The sequence below is a fragment of the Myotis myotis genome, unplaced genomic scaffold (assembly GCF_014108235.1).
Source record: "Myotis myotis isolate mMyoMyo1 unplaced genomic scaffold, mMyoMyo1.p scaffold_m19_p_9, whole genome shotgun sequence".
In the NCBI taxonomy this organism is placed as follows: Eukaryota; Metazoa; Chordata; class Mammalia; order Chiroptera; family Vespertilionidae; genus Myotis; species Myotis myotis.
Genome location: NW_023416401.1, coordinates 84970542 through 84994791, shown reverse-complemented (window position 1 = coordinate 84994791; position 24250 = coordinate 84970542). Strand labels below are relative to the sequence as shown.

General features: G+C 46.7%; 1 protein-coding gene across 1 annotated transcript in view; it reads right to left on the bottom strand.

Annotated features, from left to right (window-relative positions):
- Positions 1–24250, bottom strand: part of TSHZ2 (teashirt zinc finger homeobox 2) — a 429408-nt gene that overhangs the window by 21788 nt on the left and 383370 nt on the right. The window lies entirely within an intron of this gene.

The window sequence follows — 24250 nt, the reverse complement described above, 5'->3', positions numbered from 1 at the left end:
CTTTCTTTCCTCTACTCCACACACACAATCAGCCAGAAAGGCATTTTAATTAGACCTCCTCTATTATTAGAGCACAGGGGAAAAAATTCATGGCTGGCCGGAAGGACCCCAAGCGAGGAAGAGAAAGGTAATCATTTAATTTGTTGTTGTTTCCATAAATCAGGGCCCAGTCATCAATTTCACCACATATTTGAGAGCACATGTTATTGACAATGTGTTCGTGGAGAAAAATGGAGTTTGCTGGCAAAGTTGTTCCATTTTCTAAAGATTAAATTGTTCATTGTACAGGCTGCCATCTGCCCTCCCTAGGAGAGATTTAGCTGTTGGCAGAGGCATTCAAAATCTAGAAGATAAAAGTTAAATTTCTGTTTCTTTATTGCTATGCATAACCAAAGGTGAAGTCATTCATTCATCCATCCATCCATCCATCCATCCATCCATCCATCCATCCACCCAATATTTATCAAGTGTTTCTTTTGTGATGTCAGGTAGCTCACAAGGAATGATCACACATAGCTGATGGGTGACCCTGTGGTCTTCATTCATGCCTAGGACGTCTGAAAGGCTGGCATTTTTATCCCCGACCCAACTTGTGTGCTACCAGGGGTCCAGCAGAATTATGAAGAGAAAGACAAGTTTCTGAACACTCCCAGAACCTTCTAGTCTATGGAGGACAGCTAAGGCAGACACATTTAACAGTGGCACAACACAATACTTGCCATGAGAAAAACAAAAAGGAGAGGCATAGTGCATTTATGGGTAGAACCTTCTTTGAAGAAACGAGTAGAAGAACTTGAAAGAACTATGACATGTACCTTCATGTACATATTGCTCTTTTATACATACACTATCTTTCTGTAGGTGAAGTGATTAAGACCCAGAGAGATGAAGTAATTGGCTTATTATATGCTATGCACTACGCTGAGAGCTTTTACTTATTTCTTTATTTAATCCTTACAACAACCCTGTGAGTTAGGTCCTTTGGAGAGGAAGACATGGAGGCAGACAGCATGTCAATAACTTGCCCAAGGATCCCAGCTAGTTTGGGAAACAAGAGCTCTCTGATTTTGGGGGCTATGTGTTTAACTGCTAGGTGGCCCTGTGCTCTAGTATTGCCCAGTGGGTACGAGTGGAAACTAATATAAAAAAGGCAGTTTGGGCAGAGAAAGACAAATACTACATGCTTTCACTTATACATGGAAACTAAAGAACAAAGTAAAATAGAAACAGACTCATAGATACAGAGAACAGATTGACAGCTGTCGGAGGGGGAAGGGGCTTGAGGGGTTGGGTGGAAAAGGGGACGGGATTAAGAAGTACAAATTGGTGATTACAGAATAGTCACAGAAATATAAACTACAGTGTACGGAATGCAGTCAATAGTATTTTAAGGGCTATGTATGGGGACAGGTGAGTGCTTGAAATGTTGGGGGGCCACGCTGTAAAGTGCATGATTTTATGGCCCCAATGCGTACACCTGCAACTAATACAGGATAATATTAAATGCAAACTATAATTGAAAAGTAAAAATACATATAAAAAGGGGAAAAAAAAGACAGTCTGGGTGATCTGGGAGGACAAATGGGAAGTTCATATTTTAAAGGAAGCTGTCAGATACCATCTTAACCAAGTGATCAAAGTTAACATCGCCAGGAATGACACATAAACATCATGACATCCCTGCTATAATGCTTTAGGAAGGCACATTCTTTCTATGATATTCTTGCCAAAATGCATAACCTGGATCAGTAATGAGAAGCCATCCACAAACCTAAACTGGGAGGCGCTCTATAAGATAACTGATCAGTACTTGTCAAAATAATACTTGTTAAAATAATAAAAGACAAGGGAAGATTGAGGGGTTTCCACAGATGGAAGGAGGAGGAGACACAACAACCAAATCCAATGTGAAATCCTAAATTAGATCCCAGAGCAGCAAAAAGAAATTCGAGTAGTACTGGAACAGGTCTATAGTACAGTGACTAGTACTGAGCCAATATTCGTGGTTAGGTAAGATGTAAAATATTACAGGAATCTGGGTGAACCTTATCTCTACTATCTTTGCACCTTTAAGTCTAAAATTATTTAAAAACAAAGAATAAAAAAAGGGGGGCTGTTAGATACATTCCAGGGGATTTATTGGGTGGCAGAACAGGCCATCAATCACCATTTCTTTCACCGGCCACCAAGCTATCTAGGGAAAGACTAGAAGAATCCATTGAACAACTTGTGGAGGGGCTGCAGAAGCCAGGGGAGCGACCCCGAGAGAAACACTGGAAGGGACTGGGTTCCAGCGAGGAGGGGGATTGGCATCTGACATCCTGTGGGCAATGCTTGTGCAGCAGGGTCTCTGTTCTATACGTGGTCATGACTGAGAAGCAGCAAAAGCTATTGGATAAAGATGGTAGAACAACAGAGGGCCCAGCAGCCCCCTCTACACTTTCATTGTTTTGGCAAGAAAAAAAGATGTGTAGGTTTGCAGTAGTTCAAGGGCTGTCTTGCAGCTTACTGGTATCCTGCTCTAGAGAGAAGACGATGAAGCATGAAACCTGAGTGGGAAGACATTCAGCGAGTTAGAAGTCATCCTGAATGGAACCCATCTCCCATATTAGGATCTGAGGCTCCCACAGACCCACACCTACCCCCCCCCCCCCCCCCAAGAGAGTCAGTCCCTGGATGCCCACCCACAAGGAGCATTAGCTGACAAGAGAGGATTTCAACAGCACTTTATTGACTCGAGAGGTTGTTCCCCTTTCCATTAATCTTCCTTCCAAAATCCAATGCATCACGATGAAAGGAGCCTAGAAGAGAGGGAGGAAGCAGAGACGAGGGACAGCTGAGCCGCTCCCTTCCTGCCCCACGGCTGGGACAACCACAGTGACACAGCTCTTCTGGGTGTGGTCTGGGAGCACGAGCGCAGGAGGGACAGTAAACAAGTCCAATCACACGAGCTTTATTCAAGCCATCGTTGGCATCCTAGCCTGTGGGCCAAAGCACAGCCTCGCCTGGAACCAGAACAGGAGGATCCTACAAACGGACGCGGTAAACGGCATGGGTCAGGGAAGGCTAAAGAACAAGGTCTGTTTGTGAAACCTACCACAACAGTTCCGGAGGGACACGCGTGCGCTGGGCCTGAACCCAGGCTCAGTCTGCTCTATGCCTGTGCTCCCTGGCTCCCTGGTGCAGCTGGCTCCCTGGGACCCAGGGGTAAGTCTTAAAGGATCCAGGCGTGAGTTCCAAGAAGGATGGCATGACACGTGGATCACACGAGGTCCAAGTCATCGAAGTTGCTCTTTGGGTCCCTTCTCCCCGCCGGTTCATCTCCTGGGTGCATTAGGGTGCCTGCTGCTTTGGCGGAGAGCTGAGACAATTCTTGGGAACATACCTCCGGGGCCGGCCAACTTGCACAGTCCCAGCCTTGTCGCCAGCCCTGGCACGGCCGGATGGGGCCCGAGGCACGTGACTTTGCTGGACATCCTCTCCTTGGTCGATTTGCACCGCCAATGAGTAGAGTACTCGGGAAAGCCAGTTCAATTATGCTTGGGAAGGGGACACTGCGTCTTTGAGTAATGAGGTTGGGGAACAGGGAAAACGTTTTCCACTAGCTCATGTCTCACTGTATGGCATTCCGGTTTCATGACACTTCATAATAAATCATTGCTTATCACTCACATGGGAACGGAACATGGCTCCAGTTAAGATTCGTTAGCGATTGTAAAGAAGAAACATGAATTGCCGTATATCAGGGCTGCTTGATCATCTTCCTGTCCACTGCAGGCGCTTTTTTTTATTGTTATATTTACTGTAACTGTTGTTTAAAGCATAAATAAGTGGAAGGAAAGAGCCCCAAATATGAAGGATGAAGATAAATTTATCTTCTTGCTGCGTGTGTGCGAGCATCTGACGACTGTTCTCACAGCAGTTTGCACCCAACGTCGGTGGCCGCTCCGTTCAGAGAAGCTCCGTGCACCTGTTTCCCCCTGGCTTCCCTCCCGCTTTGCTCTGTACAGGGAACCGGCAGCACATGCGTGTGTGCAGGGAGGGAGCCTGGCACGTGTGCTGGTCCAGTTCGAGGCTTCAGCCCACTGAACCGTGTCAGCCTCCACGCTGGCGACAGAGGCCGACACACTCATTACAGCAGTTCCTGCAGATCCAGGGAGCAGGGGAGAGTGAGTGAAGGAAGAAAGAGAGCTGGGGTTTGGGCTGGGGGGCCAATCTGCAAAACAAAAGCTTTAATTTAAAGGTGGTTGTCAGTGGTCTTCATCCAGCATCTAGAAGGGTTCAGGAATCTGGAGAAGGCGCTGTGTGTAAATTAATCAAGAGTCCAGAGACGAAACATAATTTTGGAAGGCATTTTGGGGAGTCAGAGAAGACTTAGCTAAAGGAACTAAGTTCTCCTTGTCTCAGGACCCCTTGCTCTTTATTAACACAATTTGTCCTAAGGCAAGGTAGATATACACATCAAAGGGTAGGGTTTCTATACAGAATTCATTGTCAGATTGGAAGAATTGCCTACGGCTGTTCAGGTGTTTGGCCAGTAGGAGGCAATAACATGTAGATTAAGATGCCCTCAGCTGTCTGGCAGCAAACAATCCTTTTCAGGTTTGGGGAAATGCCCTCAGCCACCTACAGATGATTCAGTCCTGACATGCTGGAATTGGCTTCCAGCAGGTGATCCAGGGGGTGTGTCATTTGGGATGAGTAGAGCCTTTGGTGAGAAAGTCCTGGCTGTGGAACAAACCCCCCCATTCCGCCCCCCCCCAGGCTGGGACATCAGCACCAGAAGCTCTCGGGCGCCTGACCCTTCGACAGCCCTCGGCACCTCCTCAGCGGCGAGGAGTCCACAGAGGAAAGATTCGGTGACTGCGGGGTGCCTACTATTTACCTGGGATTGCAGGAAACCACAGGCTCGCCCTCAAAATGCAACGGGGCTCCCTGGTTAACCCCTGCCCAACTGACTGCCTGGAGGCCCCCTGCCTTCCCCCTTATCCTCTTCCCACACAGGACACAGCTGCCGTGGGTAAGAGGGCCGCTGGCCACTGTCACGGGCCCACAGAACTTTCTGGAGGCTGAAGCTGTCTGTTGCCAGCGAGCATTGCCTAGCAGCCATTTCTGCTCCATGAGATGATCTGGAACATTCCAGATTGTTCTACAGAGAAACACAATTCATCTACAGTTAGAAATGGAAGAGAAGGATTTTGAGAACCATGGCCTGCGAGAGCCTGGGGCTGGAGGCCAGGAGGGAGTTTTGTTTGAACTGGGACGACCTGCTCAACCCTGCTGGCCTGGCGGGCCTGGGGGGGCCTGGGTGTGTGCCCCATCCTGGGAAACTCAGTCCCAGCAAAGGAAAGGTAGGCCACCTCTCAGGATCCCCCTCCCCCTGGTCCTCACGCTTCGGCCTCGAAGCTTCAGTTCTTCCCTTGTGGCGGTGAGAGCCGGTGTGAAGGTCAGGTCAGGAGCCAGCAGAGGCACGCAGAGCAGTGGTCACCATCTCTTAAAGGCTGACGGTGCCTTACGGTTGCTCCATTCACTCCATGGATGTTGACTGAGTGCCCGGATGCCAGGTCCAGCCCTCCACCGTGTCCAGGGGCAGCAGACACCTCTGAGGAGGGATGGAGGAGTCTCAAGCTCATCCTGGGGGCCTTCAACCCATGATCTCTGCTCCTCAGCCCCTCCAGAGTCTGTATCATCTGGCCCATTTCACAGATGTGAAAACTGCTCAGAAGAGGGGAAGTGATTTCTCCAAGTTCTCCAGCCAATCAGTGGCACAGCTACTCAGGTCTGATTGCAAAGCCCTTTACATATAATGCACATTCACACCGATTAGCTCGTTTGAAGCCTTAGATCTACCTTTGAGCGTGGGTGAGACAGAAGAGAGACCGACGCTCAGAGAGGCCAGGTCATTTGATCAACGCCACACAGAGCTCCTTAGTGGAAGAACTGGGAACAAAGACTCTTAAATCTGTGTTGCCCTGTGCACCCATGCCTCTCTCTTTCCAGGGGGCGGAAATGGAGACCAGAGCTTCTTAAACTCCTCTCCTCCTTAGAACTGATCAAGATGCTGCCTGCACAGTGCTATTTCATACTTGAATACTTCTAAAGTGTGTTGATTATATATTAAAATGGCACTTCCCATGTTTTCCAAATAGTTAAAAGATCCCTCTTAAACGTCATGACAGAGACATCCAGCCCACTTAGCAGCCTTATAAGGGCTTTGAAAAGAATTTATAGCATTCACAGCACTTTCCAGTTTGGTGGGGGAGACAAAGAGTGACCGCTTTCGTGCAGGAAAAAGAAATACTGGCAACAGAATGTGTTCCATGCGGCCAGCGAAGGTACCCATTTGGAATGAAATGGGGATGATGCTTAGAAACCAGTCTCAATGCAAAACCATAATTTGTGCAAATGGTTGTGTCTCAGGATGGCGCTCAGGTACTCGACGGCTCTTCAGAACGAGGGCCTGCTATTAACAAAGCACCCCGTTCCGCACAGACTGAAGCTGTATCTTCACGGGATGAGAAATCACTGTAAATCGGTTTTTACTTCAAAACCGGCTTAATAACCACCGCACAGAGCGCTCCAGTCCACACAATGTGCAGTTTAATTTTATCCCCAACCTCCACCGCCTTCAAAACAGAAACCAGAACAGGGGGTTACATATTTGACAACGCCGTTCAGGCAACTTTGCTAACGATTTTTGAACAAGCTCCAACGGAGGCCTAAATGCCGACGACATCCATAAACAACTCTATACCGGCCAATTAGGGAGCCGGAGACAGCGTCCTGTCAGGGGCATTTGCATGGCGATGCGTCTGAGATCAGAGCCGTGAGGGATGGCTCCGTGGCTCCGGGTGATGGGCGGCGCGCAGACGGATGACTATCATTACGATATTACGGGGACCCACACCTTCCCAATTACTGGCAGGCTTCATTAATTACCACCGCATCTCCCTAATAGAATCCGTGCCCGGCTTATCAGCGCCTTCCCTCTGTCTACCTAAACCCCCACTCAGCAGTCGATCACCTATGAAAAATGAGACCGTGCAGCTTCGAGTGGCCTATTAAAAGGAATAAGAAAAATGAACGTGGAGGAGGCGGGGGAACTTGCAGGAGCAAAGCGGCTAAAGCAGCAGCTACAGCATCCTGGCCACGCGGGCTCTGTTGTTCCTTCCGGGAACTGCCCTGGGAGACCGGTGGCAGTGTTAGGAGGGTGTACTGGTGGCGAGTATGGGAACATGAGTGTCTCCTTCACACACACACACTCATTCCTTGCTTGAAATCTTCCACTGACTTTTCATCATATATAAAAGAACATTTAAATTCCACCCACATCTCTAGCCTCCTTGTCTCTCATCCTCACCCACTAAGCCCCACCTACCCTTTCCGCTCCTTTAATGTATTAAACTCAACCTGCCTCAGTGCCTTTGCACCTGCTGGTCCGATTTTTCTAGAACGTGGTTCGAATGGGACACATTCAGCTGGGGCTTGTTTCCGCACAGCCCTCCAGCTAAGAACGCTTTTGCACTTTAAGGGATCTAAAGGGCCAATAAATAAATGAATAAAAGAAGAGGAGGAAGAGGAAGTTTTGCTGACACCTGGGTTAGAGCGTACCCAGATCTCCTTGGGATGGGCTCCTTTTTACGCTCAAGTCTCCTCCCATGTCACTGCCCAGAGATGCTGCCCCTGAACGTGCTAGCGCAGCCCCCCTTTGCTTCATTTCATCACAGCGCTAGTCACCAGAGAATGCTAACTTATTAGTTGTATATGTTAGCTGGCCACCGTGGTTCTCAACTCTGGCTGGACATAGACTCACCTGGAGAGCTGTTAAAAATACTGCTGCCTGCCTGGCCGGCGTGGCTCAGTGGTTGAATATCGACCTGTGAACCAGGAGGTTACAGTTCGATTCCCAGTCAGGGCACATGCCCGGTTACAGGCTCGATCCCAAGTGAGGCGTGCAGGAGGCAGCTGATCGATGATTCTCCCTCATCATTGATGTTTCTATCTCTCTTTCCCTCTCCCTTCTTGTCTGAAATCAATAAAAAAAATATAAAAAAATACTGGTGCCCAGGACTGACTTCCAGGGAATTTGGTTCAATGACGTGGGGTTGGGACCCAGGTCTTAATTCACATATATTTTTAGAGCTTCCCCTGGGATTCTGTCAGTAGCCAAGCTGGAGGACCCCTGCTATTGTCTGTCTCTTCCTCCTGGAACGTTGGCTCCATGAGGTCAGGAGTGTGGCCGGGATCCTGCCCTTCAAACGGTGCCTGAGACAGAGGAGGTGCCGGGTGAGTTAAAGTCTGTGTCCCACATACGTGTACAAAGAACCGAGGACAACAGCACTGTGCCAATGACGCAGGGTCTCCCCGGCCGAAGGTCTGCATCAAAAATGGGCGGCAGTTCCAGGAACTCCGTGCGGTTGCCGGAGGCTCAGCCCCCGTTCAGGATAATGGAATGTGATTCTCCCCGGCTGTCATCTTGCTACTATCAACAGCATTATCAGCTCTCAGCTGCTTTTACATTTATGCGTGATAATCCTCCCCGCACAAGGACTCGGCAACCACCAAACTTGCTTCCTCTTTCAAATTAAATACACTGAAAGAGCAGAGATTTCAATCCTTCATCTGTTCACAGATGATAAAACATTTCCAAATCGTCAGCCATCGCATTTTTTTTTTTTTAAATTCTAAGGACGGCCAACTGTTCCCAGTGATTTCGATTACATTTCCTACCTATTATTTCATGTAATGGCATCCCTTAAATTTTAAATTAGCTTTGAAGAATAAAAATAATTGAATTCCTGCTGTTTTGTGTACATAGAGGGTGACAGGAGCTAATGTGATAATTTAAACTGTAAATGAGTCTTCACTTTGTGTTCATTAATTACAGCTAATTACTGAATTACAAACCTTCTTGGTTAGGCACTGTTATGTATTCATGTAGCATGTTGAATCTCCAGCTGGTATAAAACTGTTTTATAGACTTACAAGCTGACACACCAAGCTACCACTGAAACAATTCAGTTTGAAAACAAGGGGGGTGGGAACACGTTACTGCAAATGCTTCTCGGAATTAAAAGAACAGACACCACGCTTCCAACTCATATCTTCGGGGATGGAGGCTCTTGCACGTATAATTAGAACAATTTATGCCACGGGAACGAAAGGGAGCGCGAGGCTGCTCTGCTCTCCGAGTGAGAATCTAGACTGTAGCATGTAATTTGTGAGGCTCAAGTGTTCCTGCCCTTATCTTCTTGTTCCCTGGAAACTGAGCATCATAATTATTTATTAACTGATCCTGCTTTTAATAACGAAGAAGTGAAAAGGACGCTGGAAGTCCCGCCCGTCCTTTATGACCAGGAATGGCCAGAAAGGAAAGGTTGAAACCGACTGGCCAAGGACGCGGTCAGGGTGCATTCTCTCTCGTTAAGTTAAAAAATAACGTGTTTTGCCCTGGCCGGCTTGGCTCAGTGGATAGAGCGTCAGCTTGTGGACTGAAGGGTCCCAGGTTCGAACCCGGCCAAGGGCACATGCCTGGGTTGCAGGCTCGATCTCCAGTAGGGAGTGTGCAGAAGACAGCCAATCAATGATTCTCTCTCATCATTGATGTTTCTATCTCTCTCTTTCTCCTCTCCCTTCCTCTCTGAAATCAATAAAGAAATATATTTTAAACCCCACCCCCCCAAAAAAAACAAACAAAAAAACAACGTGTTTTCACAGAGAGCCAGGCATCGTGCATGATGGGACGTTAGTATCTTCTGCATCATTTTGGACACCAGATGAAAGGCTCTCTGATGTCTGGTTTACTGAGTTTTTCTCTAAAATCGTTGGGGGGGTGGGGGTAGGGGAGGGTGCTCACATGGTGTGTGAGCGCCGCTTGGCCAGGTTAGCTTTACATGTCAGGGGAAGAAACATGCAAAGCCAACAGGTAAGCCAACTAATTTTTTTCTTGGGGAATCACCTTTCTCTCATTCTCAGGCCTGGGCCTTGGGTGGGGATCACCCTACATCCAAGCTACAAGGCTGGGTACCTGACTCCATCTGGCCAATCAGCGTGTTCCATTCTCCTGGCCACACTGATTGGTCCAGGGATGAACACATGACCCAAGCCGGTCTAATGCAAGGTTTTTGCTGGAACCCCTTTCTGTGGAGAAGCTGAGCCTGGTGCTTCTGGGTGGCTTTGGAGCCACTGGGGGTGACTGAGGGTGGGGGGTGGGGGGTGGTGGGGGATGGGGAGGACTTGCCTGAGAATTACGCCACTGCAGAGGGATCAGATCTAGAGGCTGAGAAGGCCAGACTTCCCGTGGTATCATTTAAGCTTTGCATGAATCTAGTTACACCTTTGACCTTCTCAGGGGTCAACACACTCCCTCTGTGCTTATGCTGGTTTGAGAGGACTTTCTGTCACCCGTCGTCACAGCCCTTGTTAGTGCAAACATGATTATACACCAAGACACAGAAGGACACAGGCCCCCAAGAGCATTCTATCGGGCCCCGAGGAGGCGAGGGTCTTTTCTAGCTTGGAGGAGGGAAGAGCAGCCTCGAGGCTTTCTAGAGGAGATGGGGTTTCAGCAGGGATTTAAAATAAAGGAAGGCTTGCTGTGGGAGGGGGCGGGGAGAAAGGGAGCAAAGAGATGGGATTCCCAGGGAGGTCTGGGGCTTATCGCCTGATCACACGAAATTCCTGGGCCAAGAATACATGATGATGAAATAACTCGCGGGCCAGACCCTGCCCGTCTGCCCAGGTAAGCCATTTGGGAGGTCAGATATAAAAGCATAGCTACACCACTGGGTAGCAAGTGCCCTACCCATGGCAGTCTCAAAGCTCCTGGCTTTGGTTTTGTGAAGTCTACTCTCATAATGACTTTGGGCAGTATCAGGGTGACCAGGGTGGCTTCTTGGTGGTAAAGGAAAAGAAGGTGGTAAAAGAAAAGAAGATCCCTGGCTGGTGTGGCTCAGTGGTTGGAGCCTCGGCCTGTGCCCTGAAGGGTTTTGGATTCAATTCCTGGTCAAGGGAAAGTATTGGGTTGCAAGTTTGATCCCAGACCAGGTTGGGGCACCTTCAGGAGGCAACCAATTGATCTCTCTCTCTTTCACCCTCCCTTCCCTTTCTGTTTTTTCCTCTCCCGCCCTCCCTTCCACTTTCTCTAAAAATCAATGGAAAAAACAACCTCAGGTAAAGAGTAACAAAAAAAAAAAAAAAAAAAAAAAAAGAAAGAAAAGAAAAGGAAAAAGAAGGCACATTACCTTCCATTGTTAATCATGGGTAGGGTTCCCTAGGAACATTCTTTCAGAGATTCTCTCACAGTATGAGTTTCACGCTTACATACTGGGGCTCTGGAAGGATCATAGCTGTGCTCACTGAGTGGCTGTTTCGCCAGACAGTGTTAAAGCCTTTTACAGCAGCAGCAACAAACACAACCATAGCAAACTGTCCCTGAGTGCTCACAACATCCCAGACACTGCACTGAGCTTACCGATGGCACCAGTACATTTTCGTTATTGTTGTTACTGAAAACAAAAATTAACAGAGAGCTTACTATGTGCCTATCACTGTGCTAAGTGCTTTTCTTGCATCATCTCATTTAATTTTCACAGCAGCCCTGTGAGGCAGGGAGTATTATCGGGCCCATTTTACAGATGAGGAAACTGAGTCTTAGAGAGGTAAAGGGACTCACCCACCCAAAGTCACACAGCAATAGGGAAGCTGGGCCTACAACTTAAGAAATTTGGATTCTCAAATAGATGCTTGTTGCTACCTTGCTCTCAAGCCTTCCCTTAGTTTTTAGTTTTTTTTTTTTTTTTTTAATGGATCAGTTTTTCACTTTTGTCTAAGGTTCTTTCTGCACCTTGTGCTCATCACTCTGGGAAAAAGGAACTAGATAAGGAAAGGGCCAGCACAGCAGTGTCACAGGCAGAGCAGCCCTGTCCTGTCTCAGTGAGGTCTTTGTTGCTTCCCCTGCCATAAGGTTCCCTCCTCTTGGGCTTCCTTGTCTCTGTGCCCTCCAGCATCTTGCCCGAGAATCTCCCATGGAGCCCGGTGTATGGGAAGCACTCAGATGTTTTTGGTCAAACTGAGCTGCCCTGAATTAAAATTGCTCCTCACCCAAGTTCTCAAGAGAAAGTATGGCCTCCAAACCAACAGGGAAAGCCCTCATGAAGGGCTGGTGGCTGATTCTGAGGCTTCCTGTCTTTCTGTGGTGGGGGAATATCAGGTGTCCTGGACTTCTGGTTTTGTTTTTCCTTTTTCATTCATGGGCATTCAGAAATACTATGTGAAAGAAAGCGCACACTCTCCTATTTCAGCGTGGAGGGTTCTGGGTGGGGTTTAGGCAAACCAGTCTGAATAAACACGCGGAAGGGGCCCCACCAACCCTGACCCTCCGCAGCTGGTCTCCGGATCTGCCTGCTCGGACCCCGCTAAAGCACTGTCAGCCACTGCCGGCCTGGGTGCCAGGCAGATGGCCGCAGGACTGCCCGCGGCCCCGGAGAAACCCCAGAGAGCCCACGCCTCCAAATAGACCTGTGCTGAGCGCGATGTTTGCTTGCTTTGTGGTTGTCCAGGCTTCCCATGTTCTTATGCCTGCATTTGTTGTAGCTGGAAGCCTAGCATTGACCTTCAGAACTGCTACAGGTGGAAACCAAGTCAAATAACTCTTAAGGGACAACTCAGGTGTCTTTCCTTCATGAAACCCATCTGGCCTTCATGAAACTGTCTTCCTGTGATTCCTCTAAACCCTGTTTCCAGCACTTACTAGAATGTTGTCTGTCGTGCTGGGAGGCTACTTCTCACGATAGTTCATCTCGGTACAATGGTCCTTATGCTGTTAACATCTTGATGGTGAAGACAGTGGGCTTTGGGCTTCCTCATGCTCGAGTTTAGGCCCAATCTGCCACTTCCAAACTGAGCGACCTTAAACAAACCATGTGGCCTTTCACACACTTAATTTCCTCTTCTGTGACAGGTGACCGATGACACCTATGAGTCACTGTGGTGAGATGGTGCATGTGCAGTACGTAGAGTTCAGTTAAGTGCTCAACAGGTCATTTTTGTTGTGATGCGATGATGATGACGTGGACAATGATGATGACAATGATAGCGGCATCTGATACTGGTTAAATAGCTCATTGCACTCAGGACATTTTAGGCCAACAATACTTCCTTAGTCCATATTTGACGATTCATTAATACTAATTCAGAGTGGGAAACGGATCTCCAACCAATGCTGGCTGCTGGATGAGGAGGGACTGGGGAGGAATGGAGAGGAGGCAGATAGGCATCATTGCCACCGGAAGAGTCCCTGGGACGGATGCTGTTGGCTGCCTACCTGATGTCCATTTCCCTCTGCTTTCTTGCTGATAAAATTCTGGCTTTGTTTTTGGTGGCAACATGCCCAACTACATACTCTTGTCATAGGATCTTAAAGCTGGGAATGATACAATCACATGGCTCTGGCTGAGGAGGTTTAAGTAAGATTCTGCTGGGTTTCTGGGAGAGTTCGCACCTCTGCGTAGCGGGGACAAAGGTGGCTGGGACAGTTATTTTACTCACCTTTTGTAAAAATTAAATTTATTGGGGTGACATTGGTTCACAAAACCTTTCAGGTTTAAAGTGGACAACTCAACACAACATCATCTGCATATGAATGAAATGCTTATTTTGGGACAGATGCAGCATCGTGCTTGGTACGTCGTGGGCACTAAGGTAAGTATTTCAAATCTGGCATGAAAGCATAAATGGTAAGTCACATGCCCCTCTCCACAGCGCCACCAAGTGGCTTATCATCTTCCTTCCCCATCATAGATTTATTTCAGATACTTCTTTATCTCGTCCTACAGATGGGAATGATAATAATTCCCACCTTATCAGGGTGCTGTAAATATTAAGTGAGATGCTACATATAAAGAGCTGCTATGTGCTAGGCACGGTGTTAAGCGGCTTTCTTGTCTTGTCTTGGTGAGATTACCACAGGGACAAACAGCTGGGAGATTTGGGTCAAATCCATTCTGCATTCTGGATTTCAGTTCTCCCTGCTGTAGAGGGTGGATTTAAGACGGAATCAGTATTTCCTAAACTTCCTGTCACATACAATCTTCTTGACAATCACCTGTATTCTTGCTACTATTTTTTTTAACCTAATATCTTTCTTTAATATGAGTCATTTTTTAAAGCCTTATTTTAAGCAATAATATCCATGGAATCATAGATATACAGGGCGGGGCAAAAGTAGGTTTCTAGCTGTTCATATGGAAAATAAGACAATAATTAAGAACTAATAATACAAGAATAAACTCTGTGTTTCAAGTACTCACAACTGTAAACCTACATTTTTGCCACCCTGTATGTCAGTGCTTCTCAACTGGGGGTGATTTTTGAGGCCCAGAGAACATTTGGACATGTCTGGAGATGTTTTAGTTGTCTCATTTGGGTAGTGATGGTGCTAGCATCTGGTGGGTGGAGGCCAGGGATGCTGCTATCCATCCCACAATGCATAGGACAGCCGACAACAGCCCACAAGGTCCCTAGTGCTGAAGCTGAGAAACCCCCATACATATGCGTGTACACACACATGCATTTAATACACTTGAAAACAACTATGTAACCCTCCCCGCTAACAAAAGATCATCCAACTACCATCTACATCGCCCTGCATAGCCTCAGGGACCAGAGTACATAGTGCAGGGAGTTCCCTAATGAGCTGATTTCAAAAAGTCCCTTCTTCTCTAAAACTCAGTGAAGTCAAATTGGATACAACATATTGTTTCTCTTATTACTTGGGGCAAAGAAAGGAATTTCTTCAGAAACAGAACATCATCTTTGGGAAGAAAACCATCCTCATGTCCACATAGTGATACAGCCATGGCATTCAGCTATACAAACCGTCTGAATGTCTGGAGACCTTAAAGCAAAGGACCTTGAAATGCAAGCATCTCTTGGGGCCATGTGATGACCCCCATAGTCTCGGTGCTCCACGTATGTGCTAATCGCAGGAGCCTCATCTTCCTGGTAGCGTGTGCAGTGGACGGCTACCATTCCCCCGCCCTGACCCGAGAAGCACGCTGTCCACACGCACGGCAGTCCCATAGCAGAGTCAGGGTTAGGATTGTGATTTCCCTTCTGTTCCTGAAAATGGCAGTGTAACCCCAGTGAGCTCACTGACCACCCCAGCCTTCAACAGCCTAAATAATTTGCAATTGATCGCAATGGATGCAGAGTCCCAAGGCCACATTTGAAAACTCTCCTCAGGGAGTTCCTCCACCGAGTGTTTCTTAAATCGGACCCACTTACACATCAAGGTGAGAAGCCATGATGGGGAAGACTGGAGCCGGAGCTAGAGAGGTGACTTAGAGTCCTGCCTTGTTTTCTACCTGAGCTATAATAGCAACACCTGATGGCTGTGTGCACACAGTTCAGACTCCACGCTCAGCACAATCGCGAGAGGTGGTTAGAGAAGGAGCTGTATCACCATTAACCAATGCGAAGACTGAGTTTGGGGAACCACCACAGTGCCAGCTCTGTAACTCCATTTCCTCAATTCCTAATTTGCATGACTCTGGGACAGCCTGACAGACATGCCTCTTCCATAGGATGCAGCTGACCCTTCCCCTCCTGGAATTGGGGCAGGGGAATAATCTAGACCAGTGGTTCTAAACCTGTGGGTCGCGACCCCTTTGGGGGTCGAACGACCCTTTCACAGGGGTCGCCCAAGACCATTGGAAAACACATATATAATTACATATTGTTTTTGTGATTAATCACTATGCTTTAATTATGTTCAATTTGTAATGAAATTGGGGGTCACCACAACATGAAGAACTGTATTAAAGGGTTGCGGCATTAGGAAGGTTGAGAACCACTGATCTAGATGGACTCGCTTGAAAGTAGAGACACTAGTTGGTACAGTTATACCAGGCCATCCTCAGCAGAGTTTAACCCCTTGGATGATTTGAATAAGTTAACGGGTTCCCTGGAAGGTCATATCATCTCAGGCCCACATACATTCTTATGTGCACTGTCACTGGCGACTGCCCCTTCCTTGTCGAGGTCCTTAGTAGAAGCGATTTAAAAAAAAAAAAAAAATTTTTATTGATTTCAGAGAGGAAGGGAGAGGGAGAGAGACAGAAACATCAATGATGAGAGAGAATCGTTGATCGGCTGCCTCCTGCACGCCCCACACTGGGGACTGAGCCCACAACCCAGGCATGTGCCCTGACCAGGAATCGAACCATGACCTCCTGGTTCACAACCACTGCGCCACGCCAGCCGGGCAGAAGCGATTTTTGGACACCAATGTTGGGTCAGGTCTCTAGACCTCCCATCCCCCTTATAATATGGCTAGAATTCCTGGGAGTCACGATGAAGCTAGGATTCACCAGGAAGAGCACGGAGAGGAAGCAGCATGCCCAGGGGGTGACCCTGCACCCCAGTTGATAGAGCTGTTCAACTGCTCACGCTCAAAAGAAACAACCGTCCTTCAGCCTTAGCTCTCCGGACTCTCTATTTTGGATTCAGAAACCTGTATCACTGTGAGCCCCTTAGCGTCACACCCACCCACTGCTGGCTAGGTGCTTTCTCTCAAGTGGGAGAGGGGAAAGCTAGATGGAATTCTTTCTCCAGGCGCACCTCCTTGCACAAGCTGAAGATGAACTCGCTCACTTCCTTCTCCCGATTCTGCTGTGCAAGTAGGCAGGGGAGGGCGGAGGGAGTGGGGACCTGGCGTGCAACCCCGAAGGGTAGGGGAAGCTGAAATCGCACCTCGTGTCTCTCCACCAAGGTTTGAGTCTCTTTATGACTATGATCTGCCAATCCGTAATCAAGGGTTAATTTCACAGCTCACTGCTTCATCTAGCATAATATCCATTCAGACTAATTAAATCTGTCTAATAATGTGAGTGTCTTTGTCTTTGTTCTTCCCCTTCTTTGTTTTACACCCTTCACATCTCATCTCCAGAACCACACGCCATCACACTCTCCTTGACAAGCAGAATCCATCCCTAAAATTAAAACATTCCTGACCTATCTGCAATGACAAGGCAGGCGAGCTGCACGGCGCTCCGGCCCATGAAGGGAGCTGACACATTTGTTTTTAATTTCAAAAGAGTAGAAAGTGAAGATCTGACCCCGTCAATCAAACCCCGTGACAAGTTTAATCATTGGTGCCCCACAAAAATCACGGCTAAATAGGAATGCAAATACTGTATCACAGGGCTCTTATAAATGCTAATCAAGGAGAAGTAATCAACTGACAATTTCACTGATCTCTTTTCTGAAGGAGTCACTCAATGCTGGGTCTCTGGGCCACAAAGAGAAGAGAGAGAGACAAAAGGATGGATGCGGTTTCCCCCCAACCTTCCTATTATTTTTCCTTCCAGGACATTTCTTTTTCAAGAAAGAATTCGCTCTTTGATCCATCGTTGAACTTTAAAGCAAAGAACTTACGCAGTTATATGTCAAATGCACTTTATTATCAGTGCCCGGCCAGGCAGACAACGCACCGAAACTTCCGCTAAAATAAAAATCATCATTTGTCTTTGTCATTAATCTGTTCTCAAATTCTCTTATATCTTAAAAGTGACTGACCTTCTCCATGAGACGGGGAGGGGGGAAAAAAGTTTTATAAGTAGTTGGAAATCTGAAAATTGTGATCATGGTAAAAAAAAAAAAGAAGAGAAATCCCTTTAAAAAACTTAATCCAGGGCTGATGGAGAATTTATAAGCAATCACCAAGAAGCTCTGAGCCAAGTGGCTCTGCCCTCAGCGTGGACACTTGACTGTGCTTAGAGAGGGAAGATGGAAATTGGAGGCATATTTTCCACAGGGGCCCTGAGAGCTTTGTGTTTTGCAAAACTTAGAACTTGAGAGTTTTTTTTCTTTCTTTTCCATTTTTCAACCAGGAAGCCCTGAAGAAATCCAATCCATTGATTACTTCTACTTTAAACACCTATTTCATGGAACCGTAGCAGGAGGAGAAATGAGCCAGCATCAAGTTACTCCATGTTTGCCCTTCCCTAAGACAGAATGCCCCAGAAGTTCCGGGATTGGCAGATTACTCCTGTGGGGCTGACCAAACCAAGTTCCAAATTACCAAGGTGGCCGCCTTCATCATAAGGACAGAAAAGTGGGATTGGGGGTTTTGTTTGGAGATGGTAGTTTCCCATTTTTGTCACATTCCCTGTAAGAGGTGTATGGACCAGATGCTGCCTGCTGCCTGTTCATGAGCTAAGAGTGCCCTTTAGATTGTATTTGTTTGTTTGTTTATTTATTTAATGTTTTACTAATTCCAGAGAGAGAAGAAGGGAGCGGGGGAGAGAGAGAGGAACAGAGAGAGAGACAGACACAGAGAAAAATCAATGTAAGGGAAACATTGATAGGCTGCCTCCTGCATACCCCCTACTGGGGACCGAACCCGAAACTTGGAAATGTACCCTGACTGGGAATGAAACTGGTGACCTTTTAGTGCAGCGGTTCTCAACCTGTGGGTCGAGACCCCTTTGGGGGTCGAAAGACCCTTTCACAGGGGTCGTCTAAGACCATCGGAAAACACATATATAATTACATATTGTTTTTGTGATTAATCACTATGCTTTAATTATGTTCAATTTGTAACAATGAAAATACATCCTGCATATCAGATATTTACATGATGATTCACAACAGTAGCAAAATTACAGTTATGAAGTAGCAATGAAAATAATTTTATGGTTGGGGGTCACCACAACATGAGGAACTGTATTAAAGGGTCACGGCATTAGGAAGGTTGAGAGCCACTGTTTTAGTGCATGGGACGATGCTCCAACCAACTGAGCCACACCTGCCAGGGCAGTTTTTACATTTTCAAATGGTTGAGAAAAAAATGAATAGGAGACTGTTTTGTGATGTGATCATTACATGAGATTTTCAAATTCCAGAATGCTAGCGTCAGTGACCACAGGAAGTTGTGCTGGAACACAGTTGGGCCTGTTTCCTCGTGTGTCTTTCTGGCTCGGTTCATGATGCGGTGGCCGAAGTCAGCTGTGGCAATGGAGGTTGTGTGACGGAACAATCTGAAATATTCACTGTCTGGCTCTTTATAGGAAATGTTTGTGGACCCCTGTTTTATACCCTCATGTTAGGTTTTGGTTGTGCCTCAGTTTCTGCCATGGAAATGTCTCTTTCCAACAGCTGTGCTGAGGTATAATCGATAAATAAAACTGTAACTATTTCAAGTTTACCCTGTGATGATTTAACATGCATTATGAAACGATGACTACAATCATGTTAACTAACACACATGTCACCCCACTTACTCTTTTTTTATGAGTGTATTGAGAAAGCTGAAGGTCTATTCTTGTAGCAACTTTCAAGTACACACTATTATTAATGACTAGAGGCCTAGTGCAGAGATTCGTGCACTGGTGGGGTCCCTTGGCCTGGCCTGCAGGGATTGGGCCAAAACCAGCTCTCCGACATCCCCTGAGGGGTCCTGGATTGTGAGAGGGTGCAGCCAGGCTGAGGGACCCCACCGGTGCACAATCAGGGCTGGGGAGGGACCGCGGGAGGGCTCCACAGCGTATCCAGCCCCTCTCACCCAGTCCCGATGGGCTGGAGCCCAGCAGCAAGCTAACCTACTGGTCAAAGCATCTGCCCCCTAGTGGTCAGTGTGTGTCATAGTGACTGGTCGAACGGTCAAATGGTGGGTCACTTAGCATATTGGGCTTTTATTACATAGGATAGTCACCATGCTGAAATCAGACCCCACTCACTCATCTTCTGACTAAAGGCTTATACCCTTTGACCAGCACTGACCCATTGCTCCCACCCCCCAGCCTCTGGTGATCACCGCTCTACTCTGTTTCTATGAATTTGTCTTGAAAACAAATCTGCATATAAGTAAGATCCTGAGTATTTGTCTTTTTCTGCCTGGCTTATCTTAATTAGCATAATGTCCTCCAGGTTCATCCACGTTGTCACAAATGGCAGGATTTCCTTCTATCTCATGGCTCAGTAATATTCTATTGTATGGAAATTTTTAATAAATGAACATCATCAGCGATGCCTTTGGTTTCTCAGACGTAGATTATTAGTTACTGGAGGAGGACAGGCTCCCTTCTGGGGAGATGAGCACCTCCTCACAAGGTGCCAGACCCCAAGGACAGGCAGCTTCTCTGAGTGAGAGGTGCCCCTCTCTGTGGGGTCAGTCAGCCACAGAGCCCCGGGCTGCTGGCTGCTCCAGGCCCAGTCACATTGCTTCAAATTAAGATCGAATTTATTTTGGAATAATAATGAGGCTCCAAAAATAGAACATTGATAACAACAAAAAAGGACATGCTTGTCTATTTCTATTCTAGTGTGGAGTCCCTGGAAGCCAGTGTGACCCCAACGATAGAACCTATGCTGGGAAATAAAGAGGGCATTCAATTTGTGGCTCTAACAACACTATGGCAGCAAATCACAGGAGATAATATTTCTTCCTGCCTGACATGCCCAGGTGTTTAATAGATCCACACACATACACAAATCCACTTTAAAAACATATTTAATGGTTATCCAGAATGCCCTCTTAATATTTTCTAGGGCCGTTTTGTTATTCTTATTTTATACTTAAACTGATTTTCCTTGGGTTAACAGTGGTCTGCAAACTCATTAGTCAACAGAGCCAAATATCAACAGTACTTCTTCAAAATAGACTTGCCCAGGCCGAAAACCGACTTCTGCGCATGGGCCACGAAGTTTCAATCGCACTGTACGTGCGCCCGCACGTGGTATTTTGTGGAAGAGCCACACTCAAGGGGCCAAGAAGCTGCATGTGGCTCGTGAGCCGCAGTTTGCCGGCCACGGGTTAGGATAATGGTTCTCCACTGGGATGACTTGTGTCCCCAGGGGAAGGAGGAGAGCAAGGCTGGGGCACAAGAAGGATGTTGGGGGTGGTTAGCAATGTCTGCAGACATTTTTGTTGTCACGACTGACGAAGGGTGCAGAGCTACAGGTATGTAGTGGGTAGAAGCCAGGGATGCTGCTAACATCCTATACATATCCGACAGGTCCCCCTACAACAGGGAAATATTTGGCCCAGATGTCTGTACAGCTGAGGTTTAGAAACCCTCAGTTAGGGAAGCAAAAGAGTGCAAGGTGCTGGATAAACCTGGATTTTAAGCAAGGTTTCTCAACCTTGCCAATACTGACATGTAGGTTGGATAATTAGTAGTGGGATGGGGGCCACCCTAGGCTCTGTAGCATATATGGCCTCTGCCCACGAGGTGCTGGCAGTGCCACCACCCTCCAGTAGTGATACAAATGTCTCCAGATCTTGTCACTGTTCCCTGGGCAGGTGGGCAGAGTCGCTCTGGTTGAGAAACCCACTGGTTTAAGGATGAACTGGTGACTTGCTGGCTTGGTTATGTTGAACCTGTCATGGGCTGCCTGAAGGGAGGTGAGCCCATGCATGGCAGAGGTGCCACGTGGAAGTGCTCAGAGCCGTCGCCAGAATACCTTGCCCTGAAGAGATTTTCTAAAAGAGGTTGGCGAAGTCTATGGAAAACTCTGAAAGAGGAAGGAGTGTGGGGCTTGTTGAGACCTGACTCTGGGCTAAGTAGGCCCTGCTTCCCAGGGTGTAGAGAAGCCTGTCTCCACTCCCCAGATGAGGAAGCTGAGACTCAGGCGAAATGTATAATCCAGGCAGGAGCCCCAGCTGGGAAGTGCTAGGGCTGGAATTCAAGCCCACCAAGGTCCAAACATATGGAGGCAATCCAAAGTGCTGGGTTTCTAACCGGGAGTTTTGCCTTTCTTTGTGGCCTTGGGTAAGTTCCTGCACTTTTTGAAGCCTCTGTTTTCTCATCTATAAAATGGGGTGAAGAACGTAGCAAGGAGCTAAATAGGTAATGTCCTTCGTAGGAGCTGGCCCAAAGCAGGAACTCCAATTACTACTAAGTAGGTATTAGTTCTTGCATTCCATGCTCTTAATATGTGCCACGTGGCCCCTGAAGTCCTCATGATAAACTGAAGGGGACTTAATTATTTGTACTGAATGTGAGTGTATTCAGGGGTGATTTGAACAAATATATTTTACGGTGAATAAAGATGGCTTTGTTCTCCCTCTTCTCCCAGCACTGCTTCCTATCCTTTGGACTCTAAATTATTATGAGGGAAGCCCAACCTTAGAAAATTAATTCTGTACAGGTGGTAAATGAGAGGCCTGACTGGGCTGGTCGTGTACATGTGATGGTGGAAGTCAGTTCATTCTAACGCAGAGGCTGCTTAAGGCTGTGGTGCTGTATGCTTGACACCGGATCTAATGGATGGGTCTGAAGAGTTTTCAGTTCCTTCCTTCTTGAGAAGGCATAAATTTCTGAGCAGTTTTCCTTTTGCCTTATTCCTAATCAACCACCACTCTTTTCCCTGATAACCACATGGAATACTACTCAGCTATAAGAAGATGAAATACTGCCATTTGTGACAACATGGATGAATCTTCAGAATATTGTGCTAAGTGAAATAAGTTGACAGAAAAAGTCAAGAGCCATATGACTTCACTCATATATGGGATATAAAACTGAAAGCAACAAATGAACAAACAAGAAAAACAAACAAATAAGAACTCATAGACACAGATAACAGTGTGGTTATCAGAGGGAAGGAGGGTAGAGTGTGGTCAAAGGTAAAGGGGACGGAAGAAGATTTGACTTTGGGTGGTGGGCACACAATGCAATATACAGATGATGTATCATAGAGTTGTACAATTGAAACTATATAATCTGATTAACCAATTATCACCCCAATAAATTTAAGTAAAAGGAAAAAATAAAACCACACAGTTCTGGTAAGAATCACCTTTGTGCCCTCCTAAGGTGGGGCTAAAATATCACAAGAGACAAGAGGAGGGGTTCGGTCTATTCCACTCATTCCACAAAACCATCTACTGGAAAGTTTGGGTCGCTGAGTTCTGAGGGAAGTGTCAGCATCCACATGCTTTGATCTTCCTGGGCCCACTGCCTGTGGATGTGAGCTTTTTCAAGTGGAGACGGTGGGTCTTGTTGCTGCTCCATCTCCAGCTGGTTCCAGTTAGTGTCTGACACTTAGTAAGGAGACACTCACAGTGTTTGTGGCATGAATCTACGTGGGACAGAGAAAGAGAAATTGTGCACCATTGCAGAGAAAAGGACTCTTAGTTTAAACCAAACCTATTCAAATTGGTTTCCATGGAAATGTAGCTTTGGGGGATGCCAATAGGTGTTATGTGAAGAGATAGATGCCTGTGTAGGCAACCATGCTGGGGTGAGACTGGGTTGATCAGGACTCTACTGCAGGACTTGTCACGGTCTTTCTTTTTTTAATGCTAATGGGAATACAAACTCCCCAAATGGGATATACAGCACACGGCATTGACAAAACTTATTGGATCCCATAAGCTATTTTTTCATGTATATTTTTAAATGTGGGGAATATCCTCAGGGACTTTTACAAATGGTCCCCAGTACTTAGTTCTTATTTATAATCTCTCTCTCTCTCTCTCTCTCTCTCTCTCTCTCTCTCTCTCTCTCTCTCTCTCAGTGATTTTCAACCTTTTCCATCTCACAGCACATATAAACTAAACTTCTGTGGCACACAAAAAATATATATTATATTTTTTGCTGATCTGACCAAAAAAGAAAAAGAAGAAAAAAGGAATAGTTTTGATTCATTCACACTGGATGGCTATTGTTGTGTTGGCTATTGTCATTCTTTTTATTTGACAATCTAAGGGGAAAAGAGGTCAGTGCCCCTGACTAAATAGTCAGGTTTTGTATGTTTTACAAATTCTTGGGGCAGCTGAATTTTCCAGCTGAAAATTGCTACTCTAGAGCCATTTTTCTCAACTAGGAGGAGACTTTTATCTCCTAGGAGACCTTTTTTGTTTTTCTAGGAGACATTTTTGATGGTCAGCAGCAGAGGAGAGGGAGTGCTGCTGCCATCTGGTGGGTGGAGGCCAGGGATGCTGCTCAACATTCCATATGGCATAGGACAGCCCCACAAGAGAATGACCCTGCCTAAGATGTCAATAGTACCCAGGCTGAGAATGCATCTGCTCGAGATGCTTCAGTTTGCTGTCTTCAAGGGCCCTCTGAATTCAGCTCCGTGGAGCTCCAAAGGACTGGACCAATTGAGAGAATGAGTGTGACTCAGGAAAAAAAATTATATTTGGGGATTAAGTTCAAGGAGTGATCTAGCCAAAGAGGAATCAATGGATTATTTCTCTATATGATGAAGGGAATTCCTATTATTATTCACATTTATACAT